The 13,505-nt window shown below is 39.3% G+C and overlaps 1 pseudogene; it reads right to left on the bottom strand.

Moving 5' to 3' along the window:
- Positions 1–1,271: 1,271 nt before the first annotated feature.
- LOC122900043 lies at positions 1,272–2,961 on the bottom strand (annotated as a pseudogene).
- Between the last annotated feature and the right edge of the window lie 10,544 nt (positions 2,962–13,505).

The following is a 13,505-nucleotide window of genomic DNA, read 5'->3' as shown; positions in this document are numbered from 1 at the left end:
GTCATTGAATCACTAATCAATTGATTTTTAATTCATTAACAGGTAAAATTATTCAGGGTGGGTCTGGGCCAATAAGAGCACCCTGTAAGGGAGGACTGGACCTTTCCTGAAGTCAGAGATTGAAAGCTAGAATCTTCTGCTGGCCTAGAAGAAGCAAAGTCCATGTTGTAGAGAAGGCAACATGGTAGGGAACGGTGGGAAGCTTCTAGAAGCTGAGTCTCAGACCTACAGTTGCAAGGAATGCAATTCTACTTGTAAGCACTGAGCTTGGAAGAGGAGCTAAGCTCAGAATGAGGTTCTAACCCTGGCTGACACCTGAATGCAGTTTGGTGAGACACTGGGCAGAAAACCCAGTCAGCCTGTGTCCAGATCCCAACCCTTGGAAACTGTGAGATTGCAAGTCTGTATTGTTTTAAGCTGATCAAGTTGTGGCAGTGTGTTACACAGCAAGAAATAACTAACACACCCCAATTCATCTTCTGCCTCCACCATTCTGCTGAGCCTGTACCTGTCAAGGTGTTCAGAGTTCTCCAATTTGTCCTCCAATTACAGTTCACTTCTCTTTCCTTATCTGAATCCATCTTTGGGTGACAGTTTTGCTTTCTAAAATTCTTTCCCCTTTCAATCTCTGTGTCCCACACTTCTTTCATTTTCTTTCTGCAATAATACCTTTTGTTTCTTTATCTTTCCCTGGCTCCTTCTCCTCCTTTCCTCAATCTCAGAATGTTGGAGTCCTGGGGTTTAGTCTTGGGTCGTCTTCACTATCTTTCTCTACTTATATGATCCCATTCAGTCCCATGGCTTTCAAAATCACCTGTATGTCAATGACTTGGAGAACAGTATCTAGAAACTTGATCTCCTCTGTGGACTCCAAACACATATCTACACTTGATATTTCTTCTGGGTTGTAACATGTCCAAGAGAAAATTCTTTCTTTTTTTAAAAAATGCTTAAAATTATTAACATTTATTATAGTAATACAACATGAATTTTTAACATAACCATATGAATTTTTCATTAAAATGTTCAACAATTTCCTACTGAAGCATGCCCAAAGTTATAAAAATCTGCTCTTTTTTAAAAATTTTTTATTTATTTATTTTTGTTAGTAATTTTAAAAATCTGCTCTTTTAAAGTAACCTACAGTGAATTAATCCAAGTAATTGTGGCACTTTAGATAGGATATTTACTCCAGTGCATATTTTAAGTAGCTAAGGGATAGCTTGATCAATAGCAAGTTACTGGAAATAATTTTAAAAGCATGGCTTTCTTTAAGGAGTGAGTTGTTTGGGATGACCAGGGAACGCTGAGGTCTCATGAACATTGTGCTATCCCAAAAAAAGCATCATCACTCATTCCAACCCAAGACCTTCACTGGCATGAGAAGGGGTTCCAAAGCAGAAGGAATCAATGTATGCCTTAATTTTCTCCAAGTCAATTCCATGATGTAAGGCTCACTCTGTTAGCAGATGAGGATCTTGTGTTCTTTGAGTTCCTGATAGTATTTCTTTTTCTCTCATTAATATACTGTAAGAGTTGGACTGCTTTAAGATTTCTTGGGTCGGGCATGGTATAGAAAGGTCTTATAACCAATGGATATTTATCAAGAATATAAAAGTCTGTATCATACCTTTCCTTCACCAAATGACCCAACAGTTTTCCATTGGGTGTACTCAGATCTTCATTTCCCATTTCGATTCCAGCTTCCTTAAGCATAGCCTACATTTCACAATACTCAAGTCTTAAAGTTGGCTCCAAAAGTTTGAATGGCTTACACAGAAATTGTTTATTCACAGAATTTTAGTTTTCAACCTTTCTGGGAGTCCTTTGAATGTTTGTATTAAGGTCTCAACAATTTCTTCCACAATGTCATGGTAATGGTAATTAAAAGCCATTTCAGTAGGACTCCTGGGTGGCTCAGTGGGTTAAAGCCTCTGCCTTTGGCTCAGGCCCTCATCCCAGAGTCCTGGGATCGAGCCCTGCATTGGGCTCTCTGCTCTGCAGGGAGTCTGCTTCCCTTCCGCTTTCTCTGCCTGTCTCTCTGCCTTCCTGTGATCTCTGTCTGGCAAATAAATAAATAACATCTTAAAAAAAAAAAAGCCATTTCAGTGTCCATACCAACAAATTAAATGTCCATGGCTGTTTGAGTCTACAGCTCTGAATACTGGTCCAATACAGAAAACCTTCTCAAAATAAGCACAAATACACATTTGCTTGTACAGCTGTTGGGACTGGGCCAACTATGCAATATTTTTAAAATATGACACAGTAAATACCTTGACTTCTCCTTCACCGGCAACTGAGATAATTTTAGGAGTTTGGATCTCCCCAAAACTTTTGTTAGTTAAATTTCTCAGAAAAAATGGCAGATGCCAGGGGTGCCTGGATGGCTCAGTGGGCCTCTGCCTTTGGCTCAGATCATGATCTCAGGGTCCTGGGATTGAGAGCCCATTGGGCTCTCTGCTCAGCAGGAAGCCTGCTTCCCCACTTCTCTCTGTCTGCCTCTCTGCCTACTTGTGACTTCTCTCTTTGTGTCAAATAAATAAATAAAATAAATCTTTAAAAAAAGAAAATCTTAAAAAAATATTGGCAGATGCCAGACTGGAAAGGGAAGACTGCTTAACTAGTTGATAAGTCCTAAGATTAAGGACTCTATCCTGGTTAACGGTAGCTCTTCCTTCCTCTTCTCCTTCCACTTCAGGTCCAACAGCATCATTCAGCTGCAAAGGCAGGAGGGGTTCAGTCAAACTGATCACATAAATCTTTTGAACATGTAACTCTACGTCTTGCTATGTACAGCTTCCAATTTACTGATTCACTTTTTCACTACACCTTCTACATCTACGATGCTCTCTTTGTTAATGTTGGCAGCAAATTTAACCATCTGCTTGCTTGCATGGTCTCCCATTGCCATGAGGGCCTGGACATTAAACTGTTGCTGACATAGGACTATGAAACACTGCTTCTTTTAGCTCTACTTGTATGAACACTTGCACGCACCCAAACAAGTCCTTCAGCTTTGTGTACTGTTAAAGTCACTAAATGAAACCAAAACTCAATCTGGTTTTTCTTGTGACTGTATTACTAACGGTTCTACATATCTTTCTTTAGCATAATCTTCTACCACATCCATGATGTCCTGTGGCTTCTCCTGACTTTCATGGTTTGTGCTGGCACTGGGGATTGGGACAGTAGTACCGGGCAGCGTCTCCACACTCCATCAAAGTCTTCCATAGGGCAGATCCCCAAGAAAGAATTCTTATTTCCATTCTATTTAGACTTGTGCCTCCTGCGGTGAATAACACCACTTTTCACCCAATGGCTGAAGCCAATATCAGAGTCTACTAGCTAGGATCAATCACCCCAGCCAGCATAGTAACTACTTTCTTTTCCTGTTGAATCAGAGACATAAGAAGCTTACTATGGCTGGGTGGCTTTCTTAACTTCCAGTTCAAGGGGATCGTTGTTGTGTTTCCCAGTGCAAGCATTTCTCTCTCTGTAATTTAGGTGTCTAGACCAGCAAGATATAAAGTTACAGGAATAGGAAACAAAAATTTTGCTGGTAAATCACTAGATGAAATAGTGAATCAAGATACTCCAATTTCTATCCCCTTAATTTCTGGATCCATGAATTCTGTGTACGGAAGAAACAGCACCATATATCGGACACTGATTCGAACATATGTAGCCAGAATTCTGGAAACTCTGGTCCCAGCCCTTCAGGGTACCCAGCTTGCATGTAATTGAATCTTCAAAGGGCCACTTTACCCTTCTAGTAAGTAAGCTTCAGAATGGTGGAGAACAAGGTGAGACCAGTGAATTTCATGAGGACTGGCCCACTTCCACTCTTCATTAGCTGTGAAGAGAATTCTTTGATAAGAAACAATATTATGTGGAATACCATGACTATAGATAAGATATTTAGACAGATGCATTTCATGCAAGGAAGGCAAATCTATATCAGAGTGAGTGTTTATTCCAATAAATGTTGCCCCTTCCATGAAAGAAGCAGTCTAATGTAATTAACCTAACAGCAGGCAGTTAGCAGATTATCCCAGGTAATCGTTCCATACCCAGACTCAGTGTTAGTCTCTGTTGCTGGAAGACTGGGTGTTCAGTAGGGGCCATAGCCAGATCAGCCCTGATGAATACAAGTTCATGTTGCTGAGTCCATGCATAACTTCCATCCCTGCCCCCATGGCCATTTATTCACCAGTCCATTGTGCATTAATAGGGTGAGGCAGGGAAGACCACTCTACATTGAGGGAAATACTGCTCCCTCCCCAGAGGAAGAAGGGCTCTTGTGAAGTCATTCCCTATTTCTTCATGTGGAAAGGAGACAGATGAACCAAGGAACATGCTTTTATGTTGGTTGCTCTTGGGTGTCCCTTCTCAATTAAAAGCACTTTCAAATTGTATATGTTGTCTTTTCCCCCCTCCCACCCAAGATTTTGATGAACCTCTACCCTTCCCTCAAGGGTCTGCTTTGTGAAAAATACAAATTTTCCTAGGGTCCCACAGTTTCTTTTCAGAATTACTGTTACAGATTTTTTGGGAATGCAACAATTTTATTGGAATTCAATGATAGAAATCTTTGGGATCAGAGAAGTAAAAGTGAATTTTACTTGGGAAACTTAGAGCTTGACAAACTTGAAGACATTTAAAGGAGAGAGCAACCCTCCCTCCCACCGAAAAAACCCCAAAACAACAGTGATGGCTCAGGATATAATATGGATGGTTGGAGTGTTATAGTCCAAAAGGACACAACATTTACAGCATTTGAAGGAATCCTGGGGTAGAAATGTAATGACTTAAAATAAGGAAAATGTTCATATAGTGAGATGAAATCTCTGCTTGCTTTGTTACATTTATAAATACAATATATGCATATATATATGCATATGTATATATGCATATACAATATATTGTATAACTTCAAAAGTCTCCATTTATTAGCTGTTAGCTTGAATAGGAGCTTGTGGCTATCTGAACCCTATCAACTGGTATTTAAACTGTGATTCATCAAGATGGATCCTGGCATCAGCTAGTGTTGTATAGACATTTGGAAAGTCAGAATTCTGTGAGGGATGACATTTCTGAGAGGTTGGAATATAAGGATGAGGATTATGACAGACATTTGGAATGATTTTGCACTGGCTGTGGATTATGGATGGTCTTTTTCAGTAGCCCTAGCTCTCCCAGCTCTCTCTCTTTTAGCCACACCATTTGCTTTTTTTTTTGGATGATGGCAGCAAAGACAGTAATTACTATCTCAGTGTGAAACTGAACATTTAAAAAGTCTAATCTGCATTAAGTATGTAACGCAAAAAACTGTCTTCGTCATCACATGACATAAGTATAGAAATGCCTGCAGTGAGGGGTTCCTGGATGGCTCAGTGAGTTAAAGCCTCTGCCTTTGGCTCAGGTCATGATCCTGGGTTCCTGGGATCGAGCCCTGCCTGCATCAGGCTGTCTGCTCAGTGGGGAGCCTGCTTCCTTCTCTCTCTGCCTGCCTCTCTGCCTCCTTGTGATCACTGTCAAATAAAATCTTTTACAAAAATTAAAAACAAAAAGGAAGTGCGAACAGTGAGCAGACTTACTTTAACATTCTATGAGAATCCTCTGGAGGGTTTGGTTCCCTGTGCTGAACAATCTGAATATGACGTTTGGGGCAGTTAGGAGAAAGAGACCCACAGGAAAGCATTCCTGGTGTGGCAGAGCTGGCTAGATGTCCACCTATGACTCATGCTTCCCAAGCCATCGTGGGGAGTTGTTGCTGGCAAGTGCTGCCAAGCACAGAGTGCACTTCTCAACTGCCCTTCCTTCAGGTGGGGCTCTATGATTGGCTTTGGTCAGTTACTTTGACAAAGACCATTTATTATTCTAATGTGATTCATAATATGTTATGAACTGAACTGTCTCTCTCCAAAATTCTTCTGTTGAAGTCCTAATGCCCAGTACCTCAGAATATAACTGTTAGAGGTAAGTTTTTTGAGAGGTAATTAAGGTTAAATGAGGTGAGAGGGTAGGCTTTAATCCAAAATGCTGTCCTTATGAGAGGGATAAAGTAGGACACAGACACACAGAGAAAAGACCATGTGAAGGTACAGGGAGAAGATGGCTACCTCAGAAGAACCCAACCCTGCCAATGCCTTGATCTTGGACTTCCATCCTCCAGAGCTATTAGAAAAAAATGGTTGTTTAAGCCACCCAGCCTGTGGTATTTAGTTATGACAGCCCTAGAATACCAAAACAGAGGGGATGTGTTTTCTCTGATTTCTTTCTTTCTATCTTTGCTGGGTGGGATGTGGGTGCCTACGTCAAACTTGGAAACATTGTTGAAAATGGTGGGCTCTCTCTTAGTCTGGTTTCCAAATACCTCTGTAGGTTGGAACCTGCTATTGGTGACAAGCAGGAATACTCATTTGAGATTTTAAGTAAATAAGAAATGAACTAGTATTATATGAAGCTATGGAGATTTTGAGATTTATTTATTACAACAGCTAGAATTACCATCCCCAAATGGAGAAGCAATCATAGTGGATGAAGGGAGACAGATGGTCACATTTAGAAAAAGAGTAGAAGAAGTATCAATGTTCAGGTATTGTTCTCTTCAGCCAAAGAGCACTCTGGGGTAGCCTGGAAATGGTGATGTAAAGTCACTCAAATACCTCATTAATTACCATATGATCCTAGGAGTGGGAGGAAGCTATGCCAAAGCCACATAGTGCCACAAGAAAGATACATGATCTGGGACCAGAAAACTTGTGTGAATGATTCTCATTTAGAAAAACTATGGGTCCCATTCTCATAAACAACAGCTGTTGTAGAAAATACAGAAATTTCATGTTTATGTTGGCTTCTACTGTTCCAACTTTTCATGTTAAATGTATTGTGTAGAATGTTTTCTACATTATTTAATAAGTCACCAAAGCACCCGAGCAATTAAGAAGTGGGTGGTCTATGTTGACAAGTAAACAATATAATTTATATGTGGTCCTTTTAGTTCCTTGCTGTTGGAATGAGTTCCAAGTTCATAAGTTCATTCAGAGCTAAAACTGAAAACTGTTCTTGGCTGTAAATGAGTTAATGGTCTGTCATCCAAACCTGGGATCCCACTGGCACAGAGTGGCAGGCTGGGATGGAAGCCCAGATCTGTAACCAACAGCAGGCACCAAACTATCCCTCTGCCTCTCTAGGACTGGTTGGGTGTGGCCACATGACTTAGGCTGGCCAGTGAAATCTGAACAGAGATGCTGAGACTGGGCACTCCAAGTGGAAGCTTTAGGGGCCAGTGCCTGCTTGTCCTGCTCTCTCTTTCCCTGGTCATGGGATGATAAAACACATGTGGAAGTAAGTGAAAAAACCTAGAATAGGAGTTGCCCCCAGAGAGGCTGTTGTCTGAGGACATGTCCTACCCTGCAGTGGCTTTGTAAGAGCTCACCTTTTGTTTAGTTAGTTGCAGAGGTTTTGAGGTTCTTATGTTCCTGCCTAACCTTGCTTATTCTGACTGAAGCTCAAGAAGCCCTGTAAAATATCTCTTAAGGCTTATGGGGGCAGAGGCTTCTACTTGTTCCTCAGCATCTTTTCCTTTTCTCAGATTAAGAGAGAATTTTTAGCTGGGCATACAGGTGCATTAAACAGAAATAACATTTCTTGACTTTCCTCATAGCTAGGATATGACTGAATAGCTGAGTCCTGGCTGTGTGGTCTGCTGTGTCCTAGATAACTAAAGTTTCTTTCTTATTCTTCATTGTTTTATTGAGCAAAAAGCAAACTGGTTAGGGAAAACTGGGCTGTCCCTATTTGCACTCTGTTTGTGTTAGAATAGAAGGGAATTCTAACTTCCAAGGTTAGGTTCTAAAAAGACTGTGTCTTCCATCCTGGGTGCCCTCTTTTGTTCTCTCACTTCCTTGTTCTGAGGGAAGTCGGCAGCCATATTGTGAGCTGCTCTCTGGAGAGGTCAATGTAGGAAGGAACTGGGGACCTATGTCCAACAGCCCACGAGGAACTGAGTCCTGTCCACACCCATGTGAGTGATCTGGGAAGAGGGTTCTCCCCCAGTCAAAACTTTAGTTGAGACCATAGCCCCTGCTGACAGCTTAACTTCGCAAGAACGCTTGAGCTAGAGACACCCAGGGAAGCCATATCAAGATTCCTGACCCATACATACCATGAAATGCACCATGAGACAAATGTTTGTTGTTTTAAAACACTACATTTTGGTGGCAATTGATTAACGTAACAAAAATAACTAGTACACTGGCCAAACAGATATGCATGGAAGTTGCATGTGCAATCTTCAAATTTATGTCATTAAAGGAAAAGGACACACCTCCTTTTGCCCTTACCTGTTTGTCTAATGGCAAGAATGTTATTGTGAGGGGCGCCTGGGTGGCCTAGTGGGTTAAGCATCTGCCTTCGGCTCAGGTCATGATCCCAGGGTCCTGGGATTGAGCCTTGCATCCGGCTCCCTGCTCAGCATCGAGCTCCCTGCTCAGCGGGGAACCTGCTTCTCTTCCTCTCTCTCTGCCTGCCTCTCTGCCTACTGACTGTCAAATAAATAAATAAAATCTTTTTTAAAAAAAAAAGAATATTATTGTGGAATGTCACTGTGTCACTGGACCATGTGCATAACAGGTATACCTGAACCATGGCAGGGCAGTAAGGCAGGAACCTGGACCCCTGACAATTTCATAAGGATGATTATTCACACCAGATCATACTTCTGCATAAGAGAGAAATAAGCAAGCTTCTTTCTCATTGAAATTATTGCAATTTGGGATGTCTTGTAGAAAGCTAAGCCTTTATCATAATTAAAGTGTTTATTTGAATTCTATAAAATGGGAAAACTCCAGGAAGCAAAATGTTTTTGGACCAAACTTGTTTATAGAAACTGGGAATACTCATATTATTACAAGTTTATTAAGAAACTTGAAGTCAGCTACTTTATAACCCAACAACTGCACTACTAGGTATTTGTCCCAAAAATACAGATGCAGTGAAAAGAAGGGTCACATGCACCCCAATGTTCATAGAAGCAATGTCCATAATAGTCAAACTGTGGAAGGAGATGAGATGCCCTTCAACAGACTAATGGAAAAAGATGTGGTTCATATATACAATGGAATATTACTCAGCCATCAGAAAGGATGAATACCACTATTCTCATCGACATGGATAGAACTGGAGGGGATTGTGCTAAGTGAAATAAGTCAAGCAGAGAAAAAGAATTATCGTATGGTCTCACTCATCTGTGAAGCAAACGGAATAGCATGGAAGATCATAGGGAAAGGGAGGGAAAAGTGAAAGGAAGGAAATCAGAGAGGGAGACAAAGCATGAGAGACTCTGGATTCTGGGAAACAAACGGGTTTTCCGAGGTGAGAGGGTCAAGGGATGGGGTAACCAGGTGATGGGTATTAAGGAGGGTGTGTGGTGATAAAAATTGGGTGTTATACAAACTAATGAATCATTGAACACTACATCAAAAACTAATGATGTACTATATGGTGGCTAAATGAACATAATAAAAGAAAGAAACTTGAAGTCAGATATAAAACAGCCATTTTCTTGAAAATGAAGCAAAGGCTAGATGTCAGCAAGAGGAAGCTAGGAATTGAATTGACTACTTTGATCAACTGATAAATAAGAGGGAGAGTTCAGGTAGCTTGGCTGGCCCGCCAATGTTTTGCAGTCTTATTTATAAGAAATTTTTTTTTCTTGAGTAGGGGAAGGGCAGAGAGATAGGGAGAGGGAGAGGTACAATCTTTTTTTTTTTTAAGATTTTAAAAATTTGTTAGAAAGAGAGAACAAGTAAGAAGAGCAGCAGGCAGAGGGAGAGGGAGAAATAGGCTTCCCGTTAAGCAGAAAGCCCAATGTGGGGCTTGATCCCAGGACCTGAGCCGAAGGCAGATGTTTAACCGATTGAGCCACCCAGGCCCCCCAGAATCTTTTGTTTTTTTAAGATTTGTTTATTTTACAGAGTGAGAGGGAGAGACAGAAACTTAAGTAGGCTCCATGTCCAGTGTGGAAACTGACATGGGGCTCGATTTCACATCCCTGAGATCATGACCTGAGCTGAAATCAAGAGTTGGATGCTTAAGCAACTGAGCCTCCCAAGCACCCCTACAAGAATTCTTCTGTACTTCAGGTAAATAGCTTTTTTCAAAAGAAAATAAAAAAGTGTTCACATGGGATTATGTTTATACTAAAAAGTAGGAAAGTGTCCTTTTTAATGTCACAATGTGTGGCTACATATGAGTTGCTGCAATCCACAGTGGCAATGTAGATTCCTTCTGGAATGTCTCAGTAAAAGGTCAGCTCTCCCTTGGGTTAAAAAAGAACTGAGTTTTCATTCACTGAAAAGAGTTATGGGCTGCATAAAGAGGTGGCGTCTTAACTGTAACTGGGGCTATTTGCTTTTCTAATCCTCAAATTTAATGCTCTAAGTTGTACAAATAGCAAAAATAGGACAGATGTAAAAAACATCATTGTCATAGTCCAGACTCAAGCCTGTCCGGTTTGGGACTGAACCAGAGCTCTGCCAAAAAGTGCCCTGTGTCCTGTTTTCATTTCTGATTTTATCCCTGACTGTGCATGATGAATATGAAAGCAGACTAAATACAAATACCTGGAAAAAATTGACCCATCAGACACAAATAAAGATTTTAATAAAGGAAAAGATCTGTCTTTTCTTGGATTGGAAGATAGTACTATAAAGGGTTATTTTTCCTAAATTATTTTATTTTATTCAATATCACTTCAGATAAACATCTCAACAGAATTTGGGGAGAACTTGGACAAAATTATTCTAAAGTTAATCTGGTAATAACTATTTGAAAATAGCTGAGAATATTTTGAAAAAAATAAAGCAGGACTTGTCTTATATGAATGAAATAAATTCTTATAGTAATAAAACAGTTACAGTAATAAAAAGTGTGGTGTTGCTCCAGGAAGAGACAGGTAGATTAATGGTCTGGAATAAGAGGATCCAGAAATAGACTTGCATAGATATGAAAAAACAGTGCATAAGAAAGTTACCATGCCAACTCAAAAATAAAAATAAACAGCCTAATAAAAGACTTGGCACAAGATTCAAAAACATATTTCACCAAAGAAGATATACAAATGGCAAACACATGAGAAAGATGTTCAATATCATTAACATTAGAAAAATATAAATTAAAATCATAAGATTACCATTATAGATATTCCATTCCAGATAGCATTATAGATATAGGTAATCCCTATTGAAATGGATTAAACAATAAAACTGAAAAGCCCAAGTGCTGATGAGCATGAAGAGCAACTAGGACTCTCCTACATTGTTGGTGAAGGCAAAATGGCATGGTAGCTACTTTGGAAAACAGGAAGACAGTCTCTTATAAAGTTAAGGAGCATTAACCATGTGATCTAGCAGTCCTATTACTGGTATTTACCTAAGAGAAATGAACATGTCTATTTTCACAAGAACCTGTGGGCAAAGGTTCATAACAACTGTCTTAGTCCACCTGGGTTAATATAACAGAATACTATGAACTGGGGGACTGGCACACCAGATACTTCTCACTGTTCTGGAGCCTCGGGAGTCCAAGATCAAAGTGCTGGCAGGTTCACTGTCTACTGAGGGCCCACTTTGTTACAAACAGCCATCTTCTCCCTGTGTCCTCACATGATAGAAGCAGTGAGAAAATTCTCTGGGGTCTCTTTTATAAGGCACTAATCCCATTCATGAGGGCTCCACCCTCATGACTAAATAATTTATCAAAGACCCCATCTCCTAATACCATCACATTGAGAGTTAGGATTTTAACATATAAATGGGGGGGCAAGAGCATTCAGTCCATAGCAATAACTTTATTCATAGTCACAAAAAATGCAAATCATCCCAAATATCCTTCAACTAGTAAAAGGATAAACAAACTGTGGTACTACAGAATACCACTTCATAATAAAAAGCAATGAACTCTTGATAAGCACACGACAAATGCATGGAACTCCAATGCATTACCCTCAATAAAAGAAGCCATACTCAGAGGCTGCAAACTTCATAAAATCCCTTTCTGGTTCTGGAAAAAAGCAAAGTTATAGCAATTGAGAAAAGATCGATGTGTCACCAAAGGTTAGAGATGAGGTGAGGTTTCAATATAAAGTGAGAGGGAATTTTGCTGGGTATTAGGACTGTTTTATATCTTATTTGTGAGAGTGATCATGTAACTCTATACATTTATCAAAACTCATGCAACTACACACCAAAAGTGAATGCTACTGAATGTAAAATATAAAATAAATTTAGATTTTATTCATTTATTTGTCAGAGAGAGAGAAAGAGAGAGAGAGAGCGCCCCAAGCAGGAGGAGCAGCAGAAGGTGAGGGAGAAGCAGGCTCCCTGCTGAGCATGCAGCCCAACATCGGACTCCATCCCAGGACCCTGAGATCATAACCTGGAGCCAAAGGCAAATGCTTAACCAACTGAGCTGCCCAGGCGTCCCATATATATAAAATAAATTTAAAAAGATAGTGTACAGTGTGGGGAATATAAACAACAATATTATATTGTAATCATCATACTTGCCAAAAGACTAATTTTTTTTTGCTAAATGACTAGATCTTAACTATATTCCAACTATAAAATTGTTTATATATATATATGTATGTGTGTGTGTGTATATATAGATATACATATATATATAATTCCAACTATAAAAAAAGACACAATCTGAGGGTGATGTGAGGTGCTAGCTCTCACTATATTGGCAATCATGTTACAATATGTAAATGTGTTAAATTAACATGTATACATTAAACTTATACAATATTATAAGTCAAATACATTTAAATAAAAATAAAAAGACATTACATCATCTATGAGTAAATAATTATCTAATATTTGGGAAGTGGTAACAGGCTAGTGATTTAGAGAAAATTAGGGCAGATCCTTTCCTTAGTCCTCACACTAGAATAAAGTCTAGATGGACTGAGAGTTCAAATGTGAATGTAGAAATTATTAAGTGTTACAAGAAAACATGGGTGAATATTTTTACAATCTTGACTGGTGGCAATCTTTCAACTAGTCATGTCAGAAGTTCCCCAAACTTGTCTATGTGATGGTATACAAATTTAAAACTACATAAATTTAAAAAATGAAATAAAACAAGCATATTTAAAACCAAATCAGTAAAAATATTTGCAACCCACATATTAACAGATTATTTTTTACTGAAGAACTCAAAAAAAGAAAAATAAAATAAAAGAAACCCAAATAAAAATTTGGAAGAACATGAACAAGCAATTTACAAATTAACTGATGAACATAAGAAAAGGTGTTCAACCCCCTTAATGATCAAAGAAAGAAATAAAAATAATTACTTTTGTCCATGTATCAGATTAATGAATACCAAAATGGTTGATAAAATCTATTAGCAGTACTGTTTAGAAAATGGGGCTCTCATGAACAATTTGTGGGAGTGTAAATTCCTGTAGCCTTTGGGTAGGCAATATGGAT

This window comes from Neovison vison, chromosome 1 (assembly GCF_020171115.1).
Source record: "Neovison vison isolate M4711 chromosome 1, ASM_NN_V1, whole genome shotgun sequence".
NCBI lineage: Eukaryota > Metazoa > Chordata > Mammalia > Carnivora > Mustelidae > Neogale > Neogale vison.
This window is presented reverse-complemented; position numbering and strand designations above follow the sequence as displayed.